Below are 13,456 nucleotides of genomic sequence, written 5' to 3' on the forward strand. Positions count from 1 at the left end.
GCCCTACTCCAACAGTGTCAGTACCCATTGCTGCATCCTTTTTTGCCAGCAGCCTCTAACCTCCCTGGGCAAAAAGGGATGGAAGATAGGGCAGAGGCCAGATCTAGTTTTCCTGGGATTTCCCCCCCACCACCACCAGCCTAGGGGGAAATGAAAGGAATTATCTGACTGCCTAGGGGCTGAGCTGAGAAGCAGTGCTGGAATTCCTAGCACTGGATTGAAAGGATTTAAATGTGTGTGTGTGTGTGTGTGTGTGTGTGTGTGTGTTTAACCTTTCTTTTGGTGTCCTGATATTTGAGCACACATCAGACAATGCCCTTTTGTACTATCAACTTAGTTTCTAGCTGTTTAGACCTCTTTTCATGTAAATGAGTAAATATACATATGGAGTTTTTTTTTTCACTTACTTTACCTCTGACAGACCAACTCCAATTGCAAGATTGTATAACAATTCAGAAAACCATTTAAAGGCCAGATTGTGTTATGATAAAGCGCCATCTTGTTTTTTTTAGACAGATTTATAGCCAAGCTCTTTCCCAAGAGATTACCAATAGAATCAATGCAACAAGGCACATGTCTTAAAGAGCCAGTAACAGATAGGAACAAAAACAGAGACAGATAACAAAGGGGATCCTGGAAACCAGGGCCAAGAGATGAGAATCTTTAAAATAAAAAGACCATTCCCATGCAATTTCCCTTCTCTCTGGAGACCTTCATTGTTATACAAAATTACATCTAAGAGGAAGTGAGGGGAAGGGAAAAAAAAAACAAGGGAGAGAAATGAATTTCAGTAGATGGGGTAGAGAGAGAAGATGGGAGAGGAGGGGGGATAGTAGAGGATAGGAAAGGCAGCAGAATACAACAGACACTAGTATGGCAGTATGTATAAAAGTGGATGTGTAACCAATGTGATTCTGCAATCTGTATACGTGGTAAAAATGGGAGTTCATAACCCACTTGAATCAAATGTATGAAATATGATATGTCAAGAGCTTTTTAATATTTTGAACAAATGATAATAAAAAAAATCAGATTAAATAGGGGGAAAAATAACCTAATTTTTCTACTCCTAGTTAATGACGACTCCTAAACTAATGGTGTCACATATGTTGCCAGGAAGGGGAACCGGATGTGTAGAATCAAGGGTCTTGGTATGTACACTATGGAAGCTTGCCAGATTGTCAAGGTGTCACAGATTTACTGTGTTTAGTTTCCTTTTATTTCAAATTAGACCAGTTGGAGGAGCAACCCCTGCTCTACAAGAGTAGAAGGCAGGAGTTCCCAGAAGCAAAAGGAGACTTTGTAGGCAGCTGTTCTTCAGTTCCCCACTTCTCTCAGCTCCTTTGATTTGGCCAGAGGCAATTTCACCTTGTCTCCAAATTCTTCAGCAGTTAGCTCTCAACAGTCACCAGTCACCACCTTGAATCCTCAGCATGGAAGAGACTACTCAGAATACCAGACTTGCCTAAAGATGGCTGGAGTGGGGGCTGCTCTTGGGCCTCACATTGGGTGCCAATTTGTTACCAAAATTTGGGTCCTTGTCCATGATGTCAATCTAATAATGAAGACACAGTTTTGAGAAAAAAAAGGAAAAAAAGTTTTATTGCTTTGTTAGTAAAGGAGAAACACAGGGGACTTCTGCACCAGAGTCTGTGATTATAACCATCAGTGGGAACAAAGGGCTTTTAAAGAGGAGTCTCAAAGGCCACAATCAAAGTGTGCCTCTTCACAGGTCATGATTTACTTGTAGACTCTAGAGATAGCCATGTCTTCTGGTGCCATCCCAAAGTCTGCATTACTATATTTGTGTGGTATGTGTGTGCACAAGGACAAATAACTCAGCCTATGACAGGAAGAAGGTTTATCTTGCTCCCCCAATGTTAGGGAGAGGGAGAGACAGAAGGGAAAGGAAAAGCAAGCCATATCAGTTTTAAAATGAATTGCAATGACAGAACAGCAAGAGTTAGGTTCCAAATTTAAAATGGGCTGCTGTTAGAATACCACCAAGTGAGTATTCTTAGAGGGTTTACATGTAGTGACTTCAATCATTGCATAAAACAGAGTAAAGGATTCCTTCTTCATAAATTTTAACAATCTGAATTTCTTATAAGTCATAAGCTTTTAGTGAACATATTGTAATAGTTTGATCCTTCATTGCTATTGTCACAGAGACTTTCTGTTCTTCAAAGTACATTCCAGTTGTTTGAAAGATCCTGAGAGTTTCATATAAATCCCAAACCTGTTTGACAACCACAAGTACCTACTGAGCCTATTAGCCCTCCATCACTGAGCTACCATGAATTTGAGAATTCACTTGACGCCGTGTCACTCCTCATGCCCACTGAATGTTCGGGCCTAGACTTCTAAATCTAACTCTTCCATAAGCTCTCACCCTCTGTTTTCAGTGTTTTGGGGTTTATGTTGCTATTGGAAAACTGGATGTCTGAATCAAACTTTTCCACCAACAAAGCAGTTTTGAATTTGTTGAGACACTCACAGCTGCTCTCTTAGAAGATTTTATTTAATTTCTTGTCCTCTATCTGGTAACAATAAAAGTTGTAGTTGGGGGTAGTAAGATAGTAAGTCCCCAGGAAACCAACTGGCTTATTCTCCTTGACTCTTTTCTACACCCTTTTTCCTAACATGAAATTCTTGCCCTTTTAAGTTAATCTCATATGTCAACTTGTTTGGGCCATGGGGTACCTGATAGATGGTTAAACTGTTATTTCTGGGTGTGTCTGTGAGGGTGCTTCTGACATAGATTAGTATTTAAATTGGTGGGTTGAGTAAAGCAGATGGCCCTCTCCAGTGTGGTGGGCACCATCAAGTATGGTGAAGGCCTGAATAAAGCAATAATGTGGAGGAGGGTTTATTTGCTCTCTGCCCAACTGATTGAGCCAGGAAGTGGATCTTCTGCTCTCTATGTTCCTGGTTCTCAGGCTTTCCAATCTGGAATGAAATGTTCACCATGGGCTCTCTACTTGTAGGCCTTCAAACTCTACAATCAGCTTTCCTGGTTCTCTAGTTTGCAGATGGAAAATCTTCCAACTTGTTAGCTTCTATAATCATGAGGGCTGGGATGTAGCTCAGTGGCAAAGCATCTGCCTTGCATTTGCAAAGCCCTGGGTTCGAACCGCAGTTCCAAAAAAAGACAAAAAAAAAAAAAAAAAGAACCCCACCAAAAAAAATAAGATTAAAAAAACCCCAAAACAAACAAAAAAACCCCTATAATCATAATCATGTGAGCCAATGCCTCCTAATAAATCTCTTTCTGTGTACATACTTAAAATGAATATCTTTCTATATATAAAATTTTTTCTGTATATATTATATACATATCACAAATCTCTTTCTGATTGGTTCTGTTTCTCTGGAGAACCATGAATAATATGCAGTTATAAAATAAATACCATCTTGTGTATCAAAGGATGATAACAAGATTGTAAGAAGAACACTGTGGGAGTAAAAGAGAGAACATCTACCTGTAAAGGTAAACACTGTATTGGATGGTGCATTGCCATGGCAACAGTTCCCAGATCAGACCAAATTTTGCAGGCTGATCATCTTTTGAACTCCTGTGAAACTAATTAGCAGCAGCTTTACTGGGATTAAATAAAAATATATCACCGTAGTTAATGAATTCCTTAAACTTCAAGTTAAATTTACAATAAAAGGACAAGACAGTACAACTGAAATAGGAAGAATGAGCTATGAATAAGTCAAAAGCATCAGAGACAATAGGACAAACACATCGCTAAAGAGATCTTAAGAAAAAACTAAGTTCAATTAACCTGCAAGTGAAAAAAGTGAAAATGAACTAATCAACATTATTAAAAAGATGATAATATCATTAGGAGAAAGGTGAAAAAGGGGAGCTCTTTAAAAACACAAACAACAACAAAAATTTCATGGTGAGAAATGCTAGTCTTTGAGCTACAAATGCCTCACTCCTTGGTGGTGATGGCAGGGGTGTGATATTAGGACATTCACTTGGCTCCATTGGCTTCTTTGTCAAGGGTCATCTAATTCTCTTACTATGATTTCATTCCTAATCAATGATTATTTGAATACTCAGTTTGCCAAGTAGTTAAATATCCAGAAGAAGTGCCATATTTTGTGAACACTATAGAGAAAATGGAAGGCACACAAAGAATCCGTCAAAAGAAAACACTCTTTTTTCTTTGTACCACAGTGGAAAAGACTACTGTCTCTGTATCTAAGGCTGATCTCCCTCATTAAGTTCTGGAATCTAAATGAATAAAATGATTTCATTCCATCAGTTAGCCTTCATTTCCCCTATATGTTTAATTTCTGTATTTTTACTGGTTTGTTTCACAATTTAAATAAAATCATAGTTTTCTTATGTTCTATTAAAGAACATACACCCTCCCAAACACTGCTCCTGTTTTCTCTGTCTCCATAAACAGCCACTTGCCCACCCAGGGCTTCAATTGTAAATCATTATTTCTTTAACTCCTTTAACCTTATATCCTGTCAATCACTACATTTATTCAATTGAAATGTGGTCATATGTATTAAATCTTGCTCCCCTTCTTCATCCTACTTAGCCCATATCGCTTATTTCTGATTATTGCAGTGAACTGCTGACTCTTATCTGGTGTTGGCTAGGTTTCTTTCCAATTTGTAGCAAGCACTATGACTATTTTATTTCTCCCCTTTCATTCTCTCTTTGGGGAAAAAAAAAAAACTGAGTAAGTAATTTAGGGGAAGAAGGAGTTAAAACAGCTATTCTAAGATTCCTCCTGTTTACCAAGCAGAAGTTCCTGGAGAGTAAGGAGAGGAAAGTTTGTGACCTGGTGTAATGTTGTAAACCTGATAAACTTGATTTTGATTGAAGCCAACAGACAATAAAATTTGCTGGAAGAATTCTTTTCTAGGAAATAATGTTAAGGAAGAAGTTGTTGTAAACTAACCTAAACTTTAGTAAAATTAAGAGGCATGATTTTTTAGAGAATGTCCCATAAGCAATCCAACATCTTAGTAAAATACAGAGCTGTTGGATAACTTGCATACTCCCCACTGTGTGAGTGACACAGGGGGCTCTACTATCTAGACCAGAGACTCTGTGTTCACTAGTACAATATTTCAGATCTCTTTCTGCCTCTTCACTAAACGCAGCCTTAAACTATTAGCAAACCTTGATATTTACACACTCTGAAGAAAGTCAGATTCAATAATCTGATTTTTTTGTATTAACTCAATATTTATTATATATGTTTGTGAGAATACACAAATATAATTAAGTGCCAGAAGTCTATATTGCAACTCATATAAATAATCACATTTTTTTGTGTTTTTCTAGTCTTTGTTGTGTAGAGCTGTTTTGTTATTTTAACTATCAACTATTTTCAATGTCCAGTTGTGTGTGAAATGTTTCAAAACAATAGTGAGAACTAATATATATAGATATTTTTTTCTTCTGAGTTTTTGAAATTTGTTTTTGAGCATTTTCTCAAGTCATTACATAAAAGCTTGATTTTTTTTTGTACTTCAAGTAGCATTTATTTATTTATTTATTTATTTATTTATTTATTTATTATTAGTTGTTCAAAATATTACATAGAGGTTGATTTTTAATGACTGAAAAATCTTTAGCTGGATAAATATACTAAAACTAACTTAAATATTCATATATTGTTTGTTATATGGATTATTTTAAGTTCCTTAATATAAATATTGCCACATTCAATTTGTACAAAAATATATGACTACATTAAAAAAATTTCCTCTTATGATTGATTTAGAGAAGAAATAAAACTACATGAAACATCATGAGTAATTTTAAGAAAATATGTCTTTACTGAAAGAGATAAAAACTCTTTTATCTTTTTAAAGTAGAAAAGATCTCCTTTTTTAAAATCTAATATCATCTTTTAAAATGTATGTGCCTCTTCTTTATGCATTTGATAAAAAGTATATGATTTGTTGAATTTCTGTTTAATTCACTTTGATTTCTAATGAACTATGCTTATTTTTAGCTATTCATGTTTATTTTTAATTGAGCTGCTCATTTATCTATTTTCCAAATCAATTTTACTGTTAAATGTGCTAAGTCAAAGGAACATTTTATCAGTTATATTTATAAATGACAATATTTCCTCAATTTCCTTTTGTTTCAAAGTTTTGTGCAAATTGTCTTTTGATTTTTCTTTCGTATTTTTGTATACAAAGGTTATTATATTTTATGTAGTCAAATATGTCTCATTTTCCCTTTGCTTCTCTTTGTATTTTTCCTCTTAAAGCATCTCAAATAAAAATCAGTCAAACTGATATATTATTCTAACTTTTGTTTATTATTATTTTATATTAGACTTTTAATTCTGGGGAAATATTTTCATATTTAATATATAATAAGGAAAAGCTCAATATATTTTTCAATTACATAGTCAATTCTTCCCAATGGTATTGGCAATGTAACTTTACCTCATGTGTTTTTTCTAAGGCAATAAAGCTTTCATGTACATGTCTAAATTTTTTCAAGGATGTGTATTCTATTCAATTCATCTCTCTGTTGATTGTAGTGTTATAGTATATTTTCCACTTTCATAATTATTTAATAATATATAACTTATTTATTCTTCCAGATAACTTTAGAAATATTCTTACAAATGCCTTGAAATATATTTGTATTTTGAAGAAATATGCCATTATATATATTTCAATGATTTGTACAAAATGACAAACTGAAAGTAGTTCTTAGTGAACACATATGTAAGTCAATTAAAGTCATTCATATATCTGAGTAAAGGGTGGTAGTTATCTACCTAGGAAATACTTATTTTTTTCTAAATCATTTCATCCTTCATTGTCTTTTTGGCTGCTATATACTGACTATTTTAATTCCTTTAATATCCTGAGTATTTATAAAATAGAGCAAAATTATGGATTTTTTATATTTTATTGAACTACATTATAGAATTCATTAATTTTAAGAATTTTGTGCTTATTTCTTTTGTCTCCAAGTTATATAAGCATAGGCTTTTCAAATAACAATTTTATTTATAACTTTCAACAGGTAAAAAGAAATATTCTTTTTGGCTAGGAACTTCTGGAATAAAGTTAAATAAGTATGATGATAGTATTTGGCCCTTGAATAAAATAGCGTTCTTATGTTAAGACTTTTGATTTTTATTTCACTTTTAAATGAAATAACAATTATATTTTTTGATTTATTAAATTAAATGTTTTTAAAAAAATTTTAGAGTATCCTATAATTTTTCACATTGGGTCTTTGATACAATATTATTTCAACAGATTTTTTTTTCTTATATTATGGGCATAACCCTAATTTTCTGTTCAAGTTAGTGCCTATATTCACCCAAGTACTGTTGCATATATGCCCAGAATTGACTATGTTTTTCTGCTCTTGGGTACTCCTAAGTTTTTGTATTAGTGCAGTGATGCCTATATGATGTGTTAGGAATATTATAGGCATAATAATGATCCTAGAAAATTGTAAGTACAAAATAAATACTAATGTTGTTGTTAATATTTATTTTATGTATCAGGTAGAAATACTAGAAAGTTTTTGTAGCATGGGGATTATGAACTCAAGGCTCATTTACCTACTTGGGCATGTAAATATGACTGATTATTTCCAGGTGCTGAAATAAAATTGTTTTTCTGAGTCTGGAAAGCAGAAGCAAATCATGAATGTCTTCTTTTGATATCTGAGACATCCGCAGATCTTCAATGGCATCCCTTTGTCTTTCAAGCTATAATAGTAGGATTATATATGTAGCAGATTAAACAGAAGACTGAACCTATCCCCTATGTCTTCATCTATAGCTCAAATAAAAGATTCTTCACTTTTAGTTATGTGAAATCAGTCTTAGATTGTATATTTTAAAAATGTAAACAGGAAAAGAACAAGAAATGGAAGGGAGATCAGTAAAGAAACCGGGGTGGGGTGGGGAGGAAAAGAGGGAAAAGGGGAAAAACTGGGAAATATATTGGCCCAATTATATTGTTATATTTTGTGTATGTATAAATGTGTAACAACAAATCCTACCACTATGTACAACTAAAATATACCAATAAAATATGAAAAATAAATAAATTTTAAAAATGTAAACTGAAAGACCACTGGTGTCTGGACCAGGTGGCGCACAGTGATGTAAACTTCTGTCACTGACAATACTCACTCTGGACACAGCAAGACTGGTTTCAAATCCTGGATCTAACTGGTTGTCTTTAAAACTTTTGGGCAATCTCTTCAACCTTTCTATATTCCACATGTTCATCTACAAACAAGAACACCTACCCCTTAGATTTGTACATGTAAAATTAATTGATACATATAAACTACCTGGGACAGTCCCTGGAACAGAGCAAGAACTTACTAAATATGAACTCTGATGGTTGTCACACATGCATGTGTGTGTCTTAAATATATAGCTTTTCTTATTGAATATGAGATCACCACATGTAGCAGTAGTAATTAAAAAAAACATAACTTCTTCTGAAAGAGAGAGTTGCAAGAAATTTTACATGGGACTGCTTAGTCACTTAATCATCCAGCAGTAGGTCACTTCTCACAAAAAGAAAGTGGTATTTTGCAGCATGAATGTGTCACTACTTGTCATTGGCTGCAATGCAAAAGGCAATTTGCTTCATTTTAATTTGATTTTGTTCCATTTTTTAGAGTAATTACTGGACAATTATTTTGTCATAAGCTCTATGCTCAATAGGCAAATCTGGCTCCATGAGATTAAGAAACTAATTTTCTCTGATGTAGTTTGCCCCTCTTCGACCTTCAATTTCTGAAAACATATTTTTCAGGTGTTCTCTTTGAGAGTAATTTTTCACTCATTGTCATTTATTCGTCATTCAGTTCTTATGCACTGAAATTCCATTTATTTCTTTCAGCCAGCAAACCAACTTACCTAAAGCCTTGCATTGCATATAACCAGTGCTCATTAAATATGCTTTTAGGTTTGTGTGTTTGTGACATAATGCTATGAATCGACACTAAACTGAATAAAAGGAACTACCTTAACTCATAAACACCAACAAACAGAAGTAGTAAACATATAAGTCTTTTTGAGTAACAGATATCTTTAAAATATTTTACCTTGATAATAGGTTCCTCCTCTATGCTCCCCAACTGCTATTCATGTCTCTGATATGTCACTTGAATTATAATGAGAACATAATTTTACTCCTTCTTGATCAGAACATAAGCTCAAGGAAGCATAGACCAAGTACTGTGTTTTCTATTCCTTGTACATATCAGAATTTCTGCTACACAGGAGTACGAATATCTATCAAATGAGGCAATGTCTTAGATACAAATAAATGAAAGTTCAGGAAAATATTCTAACCTTGAGGCATTTTATTTTTCTTTCTTTGAAATGGAGAAGAATACATCTTATATGGTCATATGCAATATGTGGTAACAACACCTAAGCTGCAAATATCTAGAAATTTCTAAATACAACAACTTTCATGCATTGAAAGAGTGGGTTTTTCTCAAAACTGCAACTGTTGCAAAGGTTTTCTTTTTTTGTTGTTGTTAGATGATAATTCTGTAAAATACAAATGTGCTTGAGATACTTAAAGCAAAAGAATATAATTTTTTCACCATGAAATTACATGAATTACCAGTAGTAGATGTTTATGTAAAGCAAATATAGACACAATTCAATAATCAAATTAAGTATATATAGCAACGAGAGGGGAGGTTGACTATTTTCTATTGTATTTATTATATTAAATATTATTATATATCAATAAGCATAAGACTCTTACATATTGCAGTTTATATAGTTAATCAAGTGAAGAGTTTAGTTTCATAAATAACTCTAAAATTATGAAATTATTAAAAGACTAACTAGCTAACTAACTAACTAGCTAACTTTTCCTTAATTAATCCTTCTCAATTAATTGACAATGAAAACATTTTCAATTCTTATATTAACTATAGATGAAGACATTCATAAGAATTTGGGTTAATAACAATAGAAAGTGAGAAACAATTTTTCACTGGAAGATATCTTTGTGATCACCCACTCTTAAATCCTTATACTGTAGCTTAAAGGTATTTTGAAATAGATGTTAAAGTTCAAATTATTACCAATATCATATATGTAGTGACACAACAGGAATTCTAATGCTGTATTGTAGAATCTGTTCCAAGACTCTTTCTATAATAAATTCACTGCCTTCTCGCCTCATGAAATAAGAAAATACAATTGTGATATTTAAAATTCAAAATGAAAAAAAAATCCAAATTCACTGATTCAAGTGGATTAGGACTAATACTCAAACAAATGCAAATTTACAAAAGTAAAACCTTGCTGTATCAGAAGTTTGTTTTGGCTATCTTGGTACATATTCTTGTACATCCTTCTTCCTGCCATTGTGTCCTGTATCCCGAACCCAGGATGGTCTGGTTAAACAGAATGGCAAAGTAGGTGGATACTGAAATTTGTTCTTAAGTCTGACAATTTTTCTAGTGTTTTCAAAAATGGAATTCCCTTACAACCATGAGTAAATAAAGACTTAGAATAATGATGGTTACCTAGAGAGGTTTTTGCACAGGAAACACAGGTACATTTTTAAAACAGAGTGATATTTTGAAATTTATTTACAAATTTTCCTTCTTGGATTTTTTTCAATTCATAGTCTTTATCCTACCAGACCTGTCTACTTCATCTACCTCAGAGGTGAGGTCTGTTAATTAGGATTCATTAGAAAATAAATAAAAGGAGAAAGGAGAGTATAATTTTCAGCATCTGAAATATAGTGCAAGATGCAAGCTTAGTTATTATTTTGAGAGATTTTTCAGATGCCTTTATTCTCTTTATAACACAACTAAGTTTAAGATTGAGAGAAGCTCTCTGGGCTTTGGCCTAAATGGAGAGTGATAGATGATTTAGGTTAGTATTAAAAACAGACAGCAGTAGGCAAGTCTCTTCCAAACCACAGAAACAGTCAAAATAAACTTGGTTAGTATATTCAAACACCTGAGATCTTGGGGGATATTTCCTCAAATTGATCTTGGTTTACATATAGTGTGGGTGGGATGAACATGAAGAGGAAAGCTTGTCAGAGGTCTTGCCATAATGAGGTGAAGTGATTTGTGGGATTGCAGAGCTGCCCACTGGCCTGAGACAGACGGGAACCACAATCAGACCCCTGGAAGGGCAGAATGACAAAGGAACTGAGGTGGATCCAGTGTAGCCAGGAAGCTCAACTCAGTGTCCTTTTGGGGATGTCCCAAATCTCAAATTATCCTTGCCTTAGAATTTAAACCACAAGGGCAAGCCAGAAGCAGATGGACAAGGAGCTTGCTTCTAAGGTAGGCAGATAGTAGGCAGGAAGATGCCACCTCTCATTCTCTTTTATTTAAGGGAGAAAAGCAGGTGAAAACAGACTATCTGAAAGAAATAACAATCTAAAATTAGAAAAAAAGGACTTATTCAATCAGTAGTTAGCAAACTATATGCCAAAATCAGTCAGTGCCTGATTTTTAATAATATTTTACTGGAAAAAATTACATTTATATACAGTCTATGGCTGCTCTTTTCGTTACAAAATGATAAGAGTTGAATAATCGCAAGAGAAACTGTGTATTAATCAAGGGTCTCCAGAGAAACAGATCCAGTAGGAGATCTCAATCTCTCCCCCGACTCCATAAGAAGGGGTTTATTAATAGAAGTGGTTCATGTGGTTGTAAAGGCTGAGACATGCTTTCTGCAAATGGAGAGCCAGGGAAGCTAGAATCATGGCTCAGTTCAAGTCCATAGCTAAGAACAAAAGGAGCCAATGAGGAAAGTCAAAGTTCAAGGCTGAAGACAGGAAAACCTGGTGGACCACTAGTGTAAGTCCCAGTCTGAAGGACAGATGACCTAGAGTTCTGATGCTCAATAGGAGGAGAAGATAGATGGTTCAGATCCAGAAGAGAGAAATAGCGTGTTTTCCTTTTCTCTGCTTTTTTTTTTTTTTAAATCTCAGTAGATTGAACAGTGTACACCACACTGAATGAAAGTGGATCATCCTTGTTCAGTTCACTTATTCAAATGACAATCTCTTTAGAAACACCCTCACTGACTCACTGAGGTAACCCAAAATAATGCTGTCCCAGTTTACTGGGTCTCTCTTAATCCCATGAATTAGCCATCAATTAGTGGTCTATATGGCCTGCAAACCGTAAATGTTCACTACCTTGCCCTTTATAGAAAAAGATTGTAATCTATGGTGTAAAACACTGGACAGGATTTATTTTAAAACATAATGTTGATTTCTTATTTATTTTTCTTGATAGTTGATAGCTTAGAAAGAAGGCCAGAGTAGTTATAAACAATAAAATTTACATTTTATATTCACATGACAGTTAGATATACATTAAACTAGGTGCTCTATAATAACTGTATGCTAGCAAACATCACAGCTAAAGTCATGAAGTAGTTATAATATTTGATGACCAGATTTATATATTTAGCCTCCAGATGATTGATTTTTCTTGGTTTCTTTTAAAGAGACAATATTTCTTGAACTTTGCTTAGTGGACAATATAGTATTAGGGATGTATTTAGTTGAGAGAAAAGCAGGCATAGGACAGGGATGAAATGAAAATATAATTTCTTACCTTTACTCAATAAAGTAAAATAAATACAGAGCTGGATGTGCTATCTGGGAAGGAGAACCAGGTTGATGGGGTTATGGCCTTGGAGAGGCAATGTTTCTTTCTCTTTGATGAGCTCCAGGATTTATCTTCTACACTATAATGTCCAGGAATTGAGAGCCAGAGGAATGGTCTTTTAATTTTAAATAGTCCCTGAAAGAATTGAGAACATTGTCTCAGTTCAGCTTCAGAAAAGAAGTCATTGGTCTGGTCGAATCCTCATTGTTAAGGCAAAATCATGATTGGTAGAGCGACACAATTTGTCCAAGACAAAATTAAGTCTAAGACTCTGAAACACTTGGGAGTCAACTGCCCTTTTGCAAGGGTGAATGCTTTAGAATATGATCAGGAAACAATGCAAATATACAAAGTGGTTTGGATTTAGATATGAGTTGATCCCCAAAAGCTCATGTGCAAGATAATGCAAGAATGTTTAGAGATGAAATGATTGGGTTATGAGAGCCTTAAGCTTATGAGTGGATTAATCTATTGACATGAATTCACTGGGTGGTAACTGTAGGGAAGTAAGGTGTGGCTAGAGGAGGTAGATCACTGAGGGCATGCCTTAGGGGTTTATATTTTGACACTGGTGAGTGAAATTCTCTCTCTTCTTTGTAGCCAAGTCTGAGGTGCTTCCCTCCATCACATCATTTCTCCATAATGTTCTGCCCCACCTTGAGTCTGACATCTATGGACTGAGACCTCTGAAACTGTGAGAACCAAATAAATATTTTCTTCTCTAAGTGTTCTTGTCAGGTCATTTAGTCACAGCGACAAAAAGCTGACTAAAACAGTGTGCATTAATTT

The 13,456-nt window shown here is 34.2% G+C and overlaps 1 protein-coding gene and 1 long non-coding RNA gene across 8 annotated transcripts in view; one reads left to right on the forward strand and one right to left on the reverse strand.

The window, feature by feature from the left end:
• The window catches only part of LOC110599461 (uncharacterized), a 76,972-nt gene that overhangs the window by 49,988 nt on the left and 13,528 nt on the right, over positions 1–13,456 (forward strand). The window contains exon 4 of the long non-coding RNA XR_013424997.1: positions 13,268–13,361. This is a non-coding gene — a long non-coding RNA (uncharacterized LOC110599461). The remainder of the gene's footprint in view (positions 1–13,267; positions 13,362–13,456) is intronic.
• Positions 1–13,456, reverse strand: part of Fut9 (fucosyltransferase 9) — a 194,864-nt gene that overhangs the window by 31,424 nt on the left and 149,984 nt on the right. For 4 of the 7 annotated variants that reach the window (XM_040283112.2, XM_040283111.2, XM_078019595.1 and 1 more), the window contains one exon: positions 12,614–12,802. The exons of 2 other annotated variants lie outside the window; for them this stretch is intronic. The gene's annotated coding sequence lies outside the window, so the exon portion shown is untranslated. Of the gene's footprint in view, positions 1–476; positions 1,556–12,613; positions 12,803–13,456 lie in introns of those variants that run through there. One more of the 7 variants, XR_013424996.1, reaches the window with a different exon arrangement.

Source organism: Ictidomys tridecemlineatus, chromosome 8 (assembly GCF_052094955.1).
Source record: "Ictidomys tridecemlineatus isolate mIctTri1 chromosome 8, mIctTri1.hap1, whole genome shotgun sequence".
NCBI lineage: Eukaryota > Metazoa > Chordata > Mammalia > Rodentia > Sciuridae > Ictidomys > Ictidomys tridecemlineatus.